This window comes from Bubalus kerabau, chromosome 15, assembly GCF_029407905.1.
Source record: "Bubalus kerabau isolate K-KA32 ecotype Philippines breed swamp buffalo chromosome 15, PCC_UOA_SB_1v2, whole genome shotgun sequence".
Taxonomy (NCBI): domain Eukaryota; kingdom Metazoa; phylum Chordata; class Mammalia; order Artiodactyla; family Bovidae; genus Bubalus; species Bubalus kerabau.
This window is the reverse complement of record NC_073638.1, coordinates 46,970,240-46,983,491: the sequence shown is the minus strand read 5'-3', so window position 1 is coordinate 46,983,491 and position 13,252 is coordinate 46,970,240. Positions and strand designations below refer to the sequence as shown.

Sequence of the window (13,252 nt, the reverse complement as noted above, 5' to 3'; positions counted from 1 at the left end):
TTGCTGAATAATCTTAAGAGGTAAAAATTCAGAACCAATCAAAAAAGCAAAAGAATTTTAATTCTAGAAAAAAATACAAGGATACACTCCCATAAACATACATATACCCACTCCTGTCAGATGCATTCAACATTCACTCCTGCGGACATGACAGAGCACCCTCATTAGAGAAAGAGCTGTTGTTCAGTCACTAAGCCATGTCCGATTTTTTGTGACCCCATGGACTGCAGCATGCCACGCTTCCCTGTTTTTCACTATTTCCCAAAGTTTGCTCAAACTCAAGTCCACTGAGTTGGTGACGCCATCCAACTATCTCATCCTCTGCCACCACATCCATACAAGACTACTGGAAAAACCATAGCTTTGACAAGAAAGACCTTTGTTGGCAAAGTAATGTCTCTGTTTCTTAATATGCTGTCTAGGTTGGTCACAGTTTTTCTTCCAAGGAGCAAGCATCTTTTAATTTTATGACTGCAGTCACTGTCTGCAGTGATTTTGGAGTCCAAGAATATAAAATCTGCCATTGCCTCCACTTTCTCACCATCTATTTTGCCATGAAGTGATGGGACTGGATGCCTTAATCTTAGTTTCTTGAATGTTGAGTTATAAGCCAGCTTTTTCACTCTCCTCTTTCACCCTTATCAAAAAGCTCTTTAGTTCCTCCTCACTTTCTGCCATTAGAGTAGAATCATCTGCATATCTAAGGTTGTTGATATTCCTCCCAGCAGTCTTGATTCCAGCTTGTGATTCATCCAGCCCAGCATTTTGTATGATATACTCTGCATATATAAGTTAAATAAGCAGGGTAACAATATACAGTCTTGACATACTCCTTTCCCATTTTTGAACAAGGCCATTGTTCCATGTCCGGTTCTAACTGTTGCTTCTTGACCTGCATACAAGTGTCTCGGGAGGCAGGTAAGGTGGTCTGGTATTCTCATCTCTTGAAGAATTTTTCAGTTTGTTGTAATCCACACTGTAAAAGGCTTCAGCATAGTCAATGAAGCAGATGTAGACATTTTTCTGGAATTCCCTTGCTTTTTCTAAGATCCAACGGATGTTCACAATTTGATCTTTGGTTTCTCTGCCTTATCTAAATCCAGCTTAAACATCTGAAATTTGTGGTTCGTGTACTGTTGAAGTCTAGCTTGAAGGATTTTGAGCATTACTTTGCTAGCATGTGAAATGTGTACAGTATATGGTAGTTTGAATTTGACATTGCCTCCCTTTGGGATTGGAATGAAAACTGACCTTTTCCAGTCCTATGGCCACTGCCAAGTTTTTCAAATCTGCTGGCATACTGACTCCAACACTTTAACAGCATCATCTTTTAGGATTTTAAATAGCTCAGCTGGAATTCCATCACTTCCACTAGCTTTATTTGTAGTAATACTTCCTAAGGTCTACTTGACTTCACACTCCAGGATGTCTGGCTCTAGGTGAGTGACCATACCATCATGGTAAACATCTGTTGGCCTCAGCCATGGCTCACAGTTCCTTCTTCATCACATCTACCACCCTCTCAGCAGTAATGGCTCTCAACAATACCTCCTGAGTATAAAAACTTCAGAGGCAAAAAAACAACAACAACTTCAGAGGAAAGGCATGGTTCAATCATCCTTCCTTTTTATACTCAACAAGGCCTAAAGGAACCCAGAGACCTGCCAACAGACCCATACTTTGCCCTCCAGTTACATTAACCACCACCTCCTTCTACCCATATACACAGTCTCTCACCACTATCTGCTCACAACTAAAAGGCAGCAACTCTGCTTGCTTAAGGAAACTTTCTTGAGAACAAAAGATAAGTCTTTTTTTTTTTTTTTTTTTTTCCCAAAAAGACATAATGGGAAGAGTCAGTCCTAAGGAGCAGGCAGGGCCCACTCATTGATTAATTCAGTGTACATCATACCAGTACTGGGGCACTGTGCTAAGGAAGCACTGGAAATACAAAGATGGATAAAAACAGTTGGAGGAGCATAAACAAAAACTTCAATAAATATTATAAAGAGGTATTTACAAAAATGTCATGAGGGCACTAAGGAAAGAAACTAAATCTGCCTGGAAACCATAAGAGGATTCCAGAAAAGAGGTGATACCTGATGTAAAACGTTAACAATGAGATACTGGTCACAAGGAGAGCAGAGCAAAAAGTCTTCTTCATATTAAAAACATTATGTACAAAAATACAGCACTGTGAAAGAACATAGTAAATTTAAAGAACAGTTGCAAGTTTGGTGTGGCTTAAACACAGACCATTTAGAGAAGAGAGGACAATGTTAAGTTAAAAGGTAAACATGGGTGAAGGTTATAAATATCACTGAATATCATGCTGAGGAGTTTTATTTATGAACACCCTGGAATAAAGGAGCTTTTTAAACAAGAAAATGGTAAGATCAAATTTGCCTTTAAAAATATGTCAGCTAGCAGTACAAGGTAGAGAGAGACTAATGGCAGTAGACAATTTATAAAAATCTGTTTCAATAGTCCATTTTAAAAAAGGAATGTATGAACTAAAGTCGTAAGAGCAGAATTAGAAAAGGTAAATCTGAGATTCACCTCTATGTCCCACAGCATGTCCCCTGTGATAATGAAAGTGTTTACACCTGTAATATCTGTCACTAATAGCAAGCTCCTTGACGAAAGAGACCATATCATTCATTCTTCTCTGAAAGTCCAATGCCAACATAGTAACTGCCATTCAAAAACATTTGTGGAACAAGATGCTGAATTTAAAAATTATAATAGCTAGCACACATTGAGCACTTATATATGCCAGTCTCCATTCTAAGCACTGCATGTTATTGTTCATTTAAGCCTAATAAAAACCATAGATGTATTATTATCTCCATTTCACACATAAGGAAATCAAAGCCTAGAAAGGTTAAGTAGCCAAAGGTACCCAGTTGGTAAGTGGCAAGAATGAGATGCAAATGCAGATAATCAGCCTTCAGATTTAACTTAACCATGAAGTAGAAGTAATAAGATCTACCAAATGAATGGAGGATGACAGAAGACCCTAATATGAAGTATAAGAGTCTCAGTAAAAGGTAATTCCACTAACAGACTAGGAACACACAACAAAGGAACTGTGTTTTAGAAGAGAATGAGTACAGTTTTGGACATGTTAAGTTTTTAGACACCGATAAGATATCCACGATGTCCAGAAAGCAAGTAGAAATGTCAAGCTCAAGAGTAAAATCACGACTAGAGCTATAAATCCAGGAGTCACCAGCTTATATGTAGTAGATGAAGCTAAGTAAGGGGATGGAATCATCTGAAGAGATCAGTAATCACAAAAGGAGCCAAGGGTGACATCTTGGGGAAAACCAGGATTTAAAAAAGCAAAGGAGGAGTCTTTAAAAAAGACTAGTGAAGGTAGCCAGAAATGGAAGGAGAAATCCAAGAAATAACCATAATCAAGAAATCAAGGAAAGGAAGTTTCAGGAAACTGGAGGTTGTGCATAGTGCACAGTCTACAGAGAGATAAAATAATGAAAACTAAAAATAGTCAGTTGATTTTAGCCGGTCAGATGGGGAGCCTCAAGGGCAGTTGTCAAGTGAGGAAAAGAAGTCTGAACAAAGTAACAGGTTGTGGATAAATCAGAAGGGGATAACTGACCAAAAAAAAAAAAAAAACAAGTATAGTACTAGTCTGAGAAAAAGAAGTACACCACTTTCTCTGAGAAAGGAAGAAAACAGTAAAATATAAAGGATGGGTGCCACTTCCGGTAAATCTGAAAACAAAAAGAAGAAAGCTAATATCTAATACTACCCCCTACCCAACTACTCTTCCCTCCCTCACTCACCCAAGAGAGTCGGGGTGAGGGAGAGAGCAGAGGGGAGAAAATGGAAGTGCCACAGAATGGATACTCAGTCTTCCCCACATGGTTTCCTATAAACCATCAAACACAACCACACTGACTTGGATCACCAGCACAGATGCACTAGAAAAAGTACTTACGCGTCTGTCCTAGTATTTAAGATCCCAAGTAGTCATGGGCTGGAGAAGGCAAAGCCAGCAAGTGCGATTACTGGGAAGAAATCTCCCCTGTTCCTAGACCTGTCATTTGTCACATTCTTAGCCCCGGGATACTGCATCATCCTTTGTCAGTTTCCTTAAACTCTGCCCATGCCTTTGTATATATTTACAAGCTGTTTGTTAGTCTTTGGAATTAGGTTCTGGAAGCTGGAGGCAGTTTAGTTTTGGACACGTTAAAACCTTACTTTGCTGAGACTGGTTGCTTGGCCCTTCCTCAGCTTCCCTGGGGATTCAGTGTGAGGTGGTGAGGATGGAAGTGTCAGAGTAGGTTAGATCTCTCCTTTCTGTCAGAGATGACAGCCCATTTATCATTAAATTCTTTCCAAACCTAATTTGTGCCATCTGCTACCTTCAAAGACCCTGACTGATACAACAGCATTACTGGTTACAGAATGTTTCCTCAGACATACCTCATCTGAGGACTGAAAACGAATAGAGGTCCTTAAGGTCCAGCAAGAATAACCCAAAGTAGTAAATAAAGCATGAACTCTGGAGTCCCTCAAACAAAGGTTTGAATCTCAACCATTTTCCCACTGCATGACCTTAAATAAATCACACATCAGAGCCTGTTTCCTCATCTACAAATTCCTGATGAAATATATATTGTTACTGTTTTAAGATTTAAATAAGATAACCTATGTAGAAGTCTAGGTGCTCTACAAATGACATTTTCCTTCCCACTTCCGTCTTCCATCTCTCAGAGATCCTCATCTCTGACAGAAAGGAGAGATCTAACCTACTCTGACACTTCCATCCTCACCACCTCACACTGAATCCCCAGGGAAGCTGAGGAAGGGCCAAGCAACCAGTCTCAGCAAAGTAAGGTTTTAATGTGTCCAAAACTAAACTGCCTCCAGCTTCCAGAACCTAATTCCATAGACTAACAAACACCTTCTACCTTGTGATGTACCTGGGGAACCACTTCTGCTCCACTGCTTGACTAACATAAGGCACTAATCACAGACCCAAGGGGAACTGGTCTCCAGGACTTTCCCTCCCCACCCCACCCCCATTTATTTTCAAAGACCTCAAAGAGAAGAACCACACTTAAATCAGTGTCTCAGAATCAAAAGCTAACACTTAACCTGGACCCTCTTCACCTACTTCAAAAGCCTGAAAGAAAGCCAAGTTCAGTGTTCCTGTCACCTATATAAGACTCCCTCACTCCCTGTTAACCCTGAAAAGTTCAGAACAAGACAAAGAAGAGAATGGAATCACCACCCTATGACTGTGCCTGTTCCTCCCATAGCAAAGTCTACAGAAAAGGAGACCTCTCTTCCCAAATTCACCTACAAGCTCAGTCACAGAGAAAAAAGGAGCTGATCTTTCAGACCTCCCAAATGGCCAGAGCCAAACACTCACCATAGGGCCCCCGATTCAGACATACAGGCACACTCAGCAAGAGTGTCCACCAACAGCAGGAACAAGGCAGGAAGTGGCTCAGCCCCACTTATGAACCTTTGCCCTGGGTGAGGCAAAGAGAGGGAGAGAGCTGGGGGCAGGGATACACCTCTAACACCTACAGCTGACAGAGAGAGACCAAACAACCTTCTAAGAACAGGTCAGTGAAGTTAAGGCTTCTCATCCCCTTACAAATGTTCTTCCTAGGCTCTGCCTCTTACTGACCTAAGAGGCAGCAATGTGCTGTTACCCTAGATGCTTAAAGTGGGAAGATCTGATTAAAACCTCATAGGAATACAAAAGGAAAAAACAAACAAACCCCACCTCATAAGAGCCTGCAATCTAGAGCTGAGATTACACATATCCTCTCTGCTTGTCTATCGCTCAGTCTATACCTATAAAACAAATGGGATATCAGTGTATGGTCCCAACTCACTCCTCCTCTCCCCAGTACCACTTCTGCTTCTTGCAGGCATCTCCCCACCTGACTCCAGCAGAGCCCTCATAACTCACAACGTGAACTCTATCACATGTTGACTCCCCTTACCAAAGTAAATCCCATGTTGCACATGGCTTTCTCCAACCTCTTTGTGGGAGAGGGTGACAAAGAAGTCAAAGAGGAGGTACAACTGAACCAGATCCTAATGGATGAGGAAAGTTCACTGGGCAGAGAAGAAAAGGCATTCCTAGAAGAGAAAGGAGAAATTACAAAGATTTCAAGGCTTAAAAAAGTAACATGTTTGCTAGGGAGCTGTGAACAATTTATTCAAGCTAGAACACAGAGTGGAGAGTGGCAGAAGATGAGGCTAGTCATGAGTCGAGGCCAAATGATGCCATATTAAGGAATTGGATGTCATCCTACAGAAGACAAACAGCCAAAATTTTTAAGCATAAGAGCTCCATTAAATTTGTATCTTTAGAAAGATCATTCCAGGGATGGATTAGAAAACAGAAAGTCTGATATATATACTACTATGTATAAAATAGATAACTAATGAGAATCTACTCTATGGCACAGGGAACTCTCCTTACTGCTCTATGGTGACCTAAATGGAAAGGAAATTCAAAAAAGAGGGGATATATGTATGGCTGATTCATTTCGCTGTATAGGAGAAACTGACACAGCAGTGTAAAGCAACTATACTCCAGTAAAAAAAAAAAATAAAAAATAATAAAAATTAAATGACAAAAAAAAAGATCCGAAGGCAGGAGACTATCAGGGGGGAAAAGTCCAGATAAGAGACAAGAAGGAAGTAAACTAAAGCCTTAACTGTGAAGCTATAACAGAAAAGATGAAGCAAGTAGAGAGACTATAAAAGGAAATGTATTAAGATTTTAGTGATTGACTAAATAGAGGGGGTAAAGGAGCAGAAAGATGGAAGATGACACTGAAGTCCTTGCCTGGACTGCTATATACCATATGGCACAAAAGAAGACATTCAAAGCAAAGACAATGAGTCCTGTTTTGAACATGTTAACTATGATACCTGTGAACATATACAGGAGATCACTGAGTAAATATGACCGGAACATAGAGAGAAACTAAGACTAGATACAGAGAAGTAATCATCTAATTATGATATACTTTTACATTTCACATTCTGTCTCTAAATTGAAATTATCTTTTCATGTGTCCACCTCTCCCAATCAGATTGCAAATTCCCTGAGGATACAGAGGACCACGTCTTATTTATTGACATCTTGTTGTCTCATAAAATGTGAGCATCGTAAGGGCAGACTATATGCTGAAGTATCTGCTGAATGAATAAATGAATTAATTCATAAATGAATGAATTTGTCCTCCCAGCACTTAGCAGAGTGCTGGCACACAGCAGAGGTGGAATAAATGGTTACACACAGCACTCCAAACATGTTTCTATCTCTACATCATCATCCTCATCTATGTTTCATTTTCTCAGATCTATCATTCAGCTATGTATCATAAAGCAAAATCCATTACACTTAAAGCACTACAATTCAATAGAGATTCAGTATAGCAAACAGTAAGCTTACCAACCTAGTGCTTTCTCCAGACAATCAAGAATGCACAGTCCCTAAGAACCCTCTGACATACGACTTGATTGACCTACCATTATCGCAATGTGACCCAGGTATTATGGACAATTGTTCCTGTTTTTGCCACATTATTAAACAAAACCTTCAAACCTATGTCACCCTCAAAGTCTCTTTAACGTCTTTTGGAAACAGAACTATAAATCTTTTAAAAAATATATTTTGCCAGTATAATGTCCTCCATGTCATCACAACTCTTCTTATAAATCACATACTTTTTATGCCACATCACCTTCACTCTATGTTACAAACTATTTTCCACCCCAAGTCACTCTCATGAGACCAAATCTGGAGTCCAGACTTTGCCACTTTATCACTGTGATCTCTGGCTCCCCAGTTTGATTCTCCATCTATAAAATAAGAATTCCTGCCCTTACATACTTCACAGGGAAACTATATAATTCCAGCAAAACCTGAGATCACTATGCAATCCATATCAGACAGTAATTCTGAGGAAGCATGTGCAGCATGCTTCCTCAACATAATACAGCAGCCACACCATCCCTCTAAATTTCTGAATTTCATGACCCAGTGGAAATAGATTTTAAAGTTTTTAAAATAGAATCATTACTTTTTATTTTGACAAATAGATCAGTTTTTTTAAACCCATCAATTGCTGTCACCACTACTTCATCAGTGAGAGAGCACTTAAACACTAGAAGAACAGGAATGATAATCTAAGAATAAATTTATCTTTATGGAAAACTCATGTTCCATATGTTTTCTTTCTCTCCTTCCACCTTGAATAGATAAAAACTTAACGCACTGTTTTTAACCCAACGTTTAGGAATCACTGCCCTAAAACTCTTTCATTATACATGTACGTTTTACAGGGTTCTGTCTAGGTAAGATTGCCAAGGGTTCCACTACCATGAAAATCTGCTAGGTCTTCAGAGAGAAGCAATGAAAACATACCACAGAATGGTTGTTTCTAAGGCTCAGATTCTTGAATAGAATGGGGACTTGGGCTGCTCCTAATTCTCAGAGAATGGTCTGTTTAGGGAAGATGAACCTCTTCCTGAGGTTGGGAAGGTATCTGCTCTGTGGCAGACTGTCAGTAGAGAGGGAATTTTAATAGTGTGGAAGTGGCAATTATCTGACTGCCAACCCAGCTTTCTAGAACATTCAAAATTTTTATGTGCATGTGGGTTGGCAGGGAACATGGGACCTATAAAACACTAATAAACTGAACCAATTAACATGTCGTGAAGGGAGGAATGATTTCAAAGGGATAAGAGAAAAACTTTTGAGGGTGGTAGAAATGTTCAGTATCTTGAAAATGGTGATGGTTTCACAGATGTAAACATATGTCAGAACTCATCAAACATGTACATTTTAAATATGAGTACTTTACTGTACATAAATTAGTTTTAATTTAACTGTAAGTCATCCTGTTTGGAAGTCTAAATACAGCGTTGTATGTAACAAGCCATATTATTTTCATGAAAGTAGAATTAGCAACTTTAAGCAGCTAGTCCAATATAGAAGGCAACCGTCAAAGCCCCACAGCTCAGCAGAGATAAGGAGCAGCAGTGGAGTAAGGTTGCCCAGAATCAGGTGAAGAGGAAACAAACATAGGCAGTCTTAGCCAAAAAAAATCTCTATGAGAGGGAACATCGCCAAGTCTTCAGTCCCAAGGAATAACTTGAGGAAATGAGGAATTCCAACGATGACTCTGTTAAAGAGTAAGTCTCAAAAATTATTTTCATTACCATTGTTACTATTGTCCATGACATCTTCATGTTTCGATCCTCCAAAATATGTAGAGCCTATGAAGCAGAAGAGCGAAGTGCACATTTCCACCCAAGCTATCCTAACTCAACCTAAAACTATTGCTCTCACTGGGCAGGACACTCCATTCAGAACCGACCTCTCATCTTTACCTAGGTCTCACAATCCTTGTTCCTCCCTCCATGCCCTGCCTTCAGCTCCCTCCTGATTCACTAGCTGTCGGCATGTTCCCGCCTTAGCCCTCTCTATTCTCCCTCCCAGCACAGGCCTCAACCCCTCCTCACTCTGGTCCAGCCAGGGCTGTCCCTCACTCCTGCCCACAGGAGCCCCAGCTCCTCACTAAACCGTGTTCACAAGTCCCTTTCACTTGGCCCCTCAGAAAGCATCCCGGCCCTTCATACAACCCAGCTCCTTACTTGCCCACTCACCCGAGGCTCTAATCTTGCTCCCCTACCTTAGATACTCACACTCGGCCCCTCACCACATTCCAGCCCCTCACCCTGTCCCCTCACAAGGAGGGCAGTCACCAAACCCAGTGCCGTCATTCCCCAGTCCCTCATCCCCTCTCGCGCCTCTCCGGGCCCTCTGGCCCTTACTTAGTGTTCACTCACAGAACCCCGACCCTGACCAGGCCCGGTCGCCACCGCGGTGCTAGGTGAGCTCAGGCCGCCATCGCTCCTCAGGCGCACCAGCCGCGCCCCGCCCCGCGCCACACGCAACTCGCGCCCCCGCGCACCACACGTAACCGCCCAGCGACGCACCGCTGGGCAGCGGCGTGCCAGCTCATTGGCTGGACCGGGCCAAAGCCAGAGCGTCGATGCTTGTTTCCTGGCAACGGCCGAGCGCAGGGGCGGGGTCGCCGACGGCATTCCGAGCAAGGACTACCGCCTCTTCCCTCCAGGTTCCGCCCCCTCGCACTTGCAAACCCCGCCCTTCTGAAGGACTCCCGCTTGTCACAGGGGAAGACCTCTGGGGAGGAGGAGGCCCGCGGGGTGGAGGCGGAGCCTGAGGAGGAAAGGTCAAACCAGAGGGCAGAAGGCGGGACCTAAAGAGCGACGTGACTAAAAGAGGCAGGGAAAGGCCGAAGGGCGAGGCCTAGGACAGAGATCCGGATGAAAGAGTGACTAAAGTGGTAGGGGCGGGGTCACAGGTCCTAAAGGAGCTTACAGAAGAAGAGGAGGCGTGGAGGGGGTGGAGCTAACACTGGGGGGTAGGTCTAAGGGGAGGAGTTAGCAGGTGAGCTAGACCTGCGGAAAAGCAGAGCCTTAGAGAAGGCAGACAGCGAGTGGTCTAGCTCATTTCTTGCACCACCTGCAGGCTTGGATAGGACCCAGGCGATGAGTGCCCTTCGTTGGCTCGCCAACACCTGCTGCCTTTTGATACCTTGAGCACTATCGTTTTCAGTCTCAAGGAACATGGAGTAAGCGCCTCCTTGTCAGGCAGAATTCCAGATCAATTATAACCAGTCTCTTCCCTTCAGGATCTCAGCCTTTATAGACAATTGCAACGTAGTGTAATTGCCATCAAGGAGCAGTACTCCTCACACAACAACACACATCGAGGAGTAGCACTCCTCACACACAAGTCCTATGAGTGTTTAGAGAATGAGGGGAAAGAAGAGCAAAGGGGCCTAGGAAAGCCATCTAGGAGAAGATGATGTCTGAGCAGTCTTTAGAAACAAGCAAGAATAAGACTGAGAAATGAAAGTTTCAGATAAGGTCTGCAGTTTAGTTGCAAGTTTTACATCGATGTTAATTCCCTGGATTTGATCACTGTGCTCTAGTTAAGATGATAACAGGGGAACACGAGTAAGGAGTTTACAAGGACTTTCTGTCCTATTTTTGCAACTTTTTTGTAAGCCTAAAATTAGTTTAAAAGAAAAAGTATTTAAAAAGAAAAAGTAATGGAAGTTTCAGCGGAAAGGATCAGTACATAACAAGGCAAGAAAGAATGGACAACATGTGGGAGGTACTCTGAAAACTATCATTAGTACAGCTTGTCTGGAGCCTAGGGAACATGCAGAGGAAACACTGTGAGATGAGGTCGAAGACATGGACCAAGCTTTGTAGACCATGTTAAGGAGTTTAGATTTTCATCCTTGGGATAATAGAGAACCATAAAAAATGTTATGATCAGATTGATAAGATCCCAATTGGAATAGTAAGGATGTAGAAAAAATGGATACGTGGTTATTAGGTCACCAGGGCTTGATGACTGGATGAATATGAGAAAAAGTAAGAGGAAAGATTAAAAATTGGAGTGGTTTGCTATTTCCTTCTCCAGGGGATCTTCCCAACCCATGGATCCAATCCATGTCTCCTGCATTGGCAGGCAGATTTCTTACCACTGAGCCACCTGGGAAGCAAATACAAGCACTGCTAAGTCACTTCAGTCGTGTCCGACTCTGTGCGACCCCATAGGAGGCAGCCCACCAGGCTCCCCAGTCCCTGGGATTCTCCAGGCAAGAGCACTGGAGTGGGTTGCCATTTCCTTCTCCAATGCATGAAAGTGAAAAGTCAAAGTGAAATCGCTCAGTCGTGTCGGACTCTCAGCGACCCCATGGACTGCAGCCCACTAGGCTCCTCCATCCATGGGATTTTCCAGGCAAGAGTACTGGAGTGGGGTGCCATTGCCTTCTCCAAATACAAGCACAGGAAAAACTAAATGATAGGATTAAGAGTCAGGTTAGTGATCGCCCTTGGAAAAGCGCTGCCTAGAAGAGGGCAGAGTGGGGCTCTTGATGTGAGTGCCTGTTACATGACTGTGTTCACTCTGTGGAATTCATCAAGCTGTGTACTTAGGAAATATGTACTTTTCTATATGTATGGTCTAGTTACTATGCACTGAGTGCATGATAAGTCACTTTAGTCATGTCTGACTCTTTGCAACACTATGGACTGTAGCCCGCCAGGCTCCTCTGTCCATGGGATTCTACAGGCAAGAACACTGGAGTGGGTTGCCATGCCCTCCTCCAGGGGATCTTCCTGACCCAGGGATCAAACCCTCGTCTCCTGGGACTCCTGCACTGCAGGTGGATTCTTTGACACTGAGCCACCAGGAAAGTCCTCTGGTTACTATGCTATATAACAAATCATCCCAAACTTAGTAGGGTAAAACACTGGTCATTTCATTATGCTCACAGATTCTGGGAATTTGAATAAGACAGGGCAAGAATGGCTTATCTCTGTTCCCTGATGTCTGGGACCTCATCTGGAAAATTCAAACACCTGGGGGTGACTTGAAGCTGGTGACTAAAATCATCTGGAGGCTTCTTCACTCACATGTCTGATGCCTGAGACAACTGGGATAACTTGAAGGCTGAGCTCAGCTGGAACTGTCAAAGTACAGGCACATGACTATTCCTGTGGCTTGAGCTTCTCACAACAAGGCAGCCAGGTTGTAAGAGGCAGCATCCTGAGAGAGCTTCTGGACAGTGAGTGTTCTAAGAAAAGCAGAAGGAAGCTGCTTGGCCTTTTATGATCTAGTCTCAGAAGCCACACAACATCACTCCTGCTTTACTCTATTGACTGAAACAGTCACAAGGAAGGAGTATCAGAGAATTTTTGAACATTTTTTAAAACTGTCACAATATTATACAGTTGTAATAGTAACAATACTGGTGCTAAGTATTTTGGCTGAAAGGCCAGTGATAGGGATCATAAGAAAAAGAGCAGATAGGGAAGATAATGAGCTCAGTTAAAAGACTAAATGGGCTACAGGTGACTGTGCAATATCTGAATGGGGACATCCTGTGAACACTTAGTGGTATAGATAGGTCTGTAGCTCAAAGAGAGTTATTGGGAGTCATTAGATGGGAAAGGAGATCCTGTGGGTGACCCAGATTGACCACAGAGAGTTGGGAGGATACAAAGAGAGTCCATCAGAGTCCAGGAAAACCTCACCAAAACAGGAGGGATAGGCAGAGGGGCTTATGAAAGAGACTAAGAAGAAATAAACAGAAAACCAAGAAATTATGGTATCAATACAAGTCATGGGAAAAGCAGT

At 42.5% G+C, this 13,252-nt stretch overlaps 1 protein-coding gene across 8 annotated transcripts in view; it reads right to left on the bottom strand.

Annotated features, from left to right (window-relative positions):
* Window positions 1–9,990, bottom strand: part of FHIP1B (FHF complex subunit HOOK interacting protein 1B) — a 28,966-nt gene extending 18,976 nt beyond the window's left edge. For 6 of the 8 annotated variants that reach the window (XM_055548827.1, XM_055548833.1, XM_055548831.1 and 3 more), the window contains exon 1: window positions 9,844–9,990. The gene's annotated coding sequence lies outside the window, so the exon portion shown is untranslated. Of the gene's footprint in view, window positions 1–9,228; window positions 9,286–9,843 lie in introns of those variants that run through there. The other 2 variants (XM_055548828.1, XM_055548829.1) reach the window with 2 other exon arrangements.
* Window positions 9,991–13,252: the final 3,262 nt, after the last annotated feature.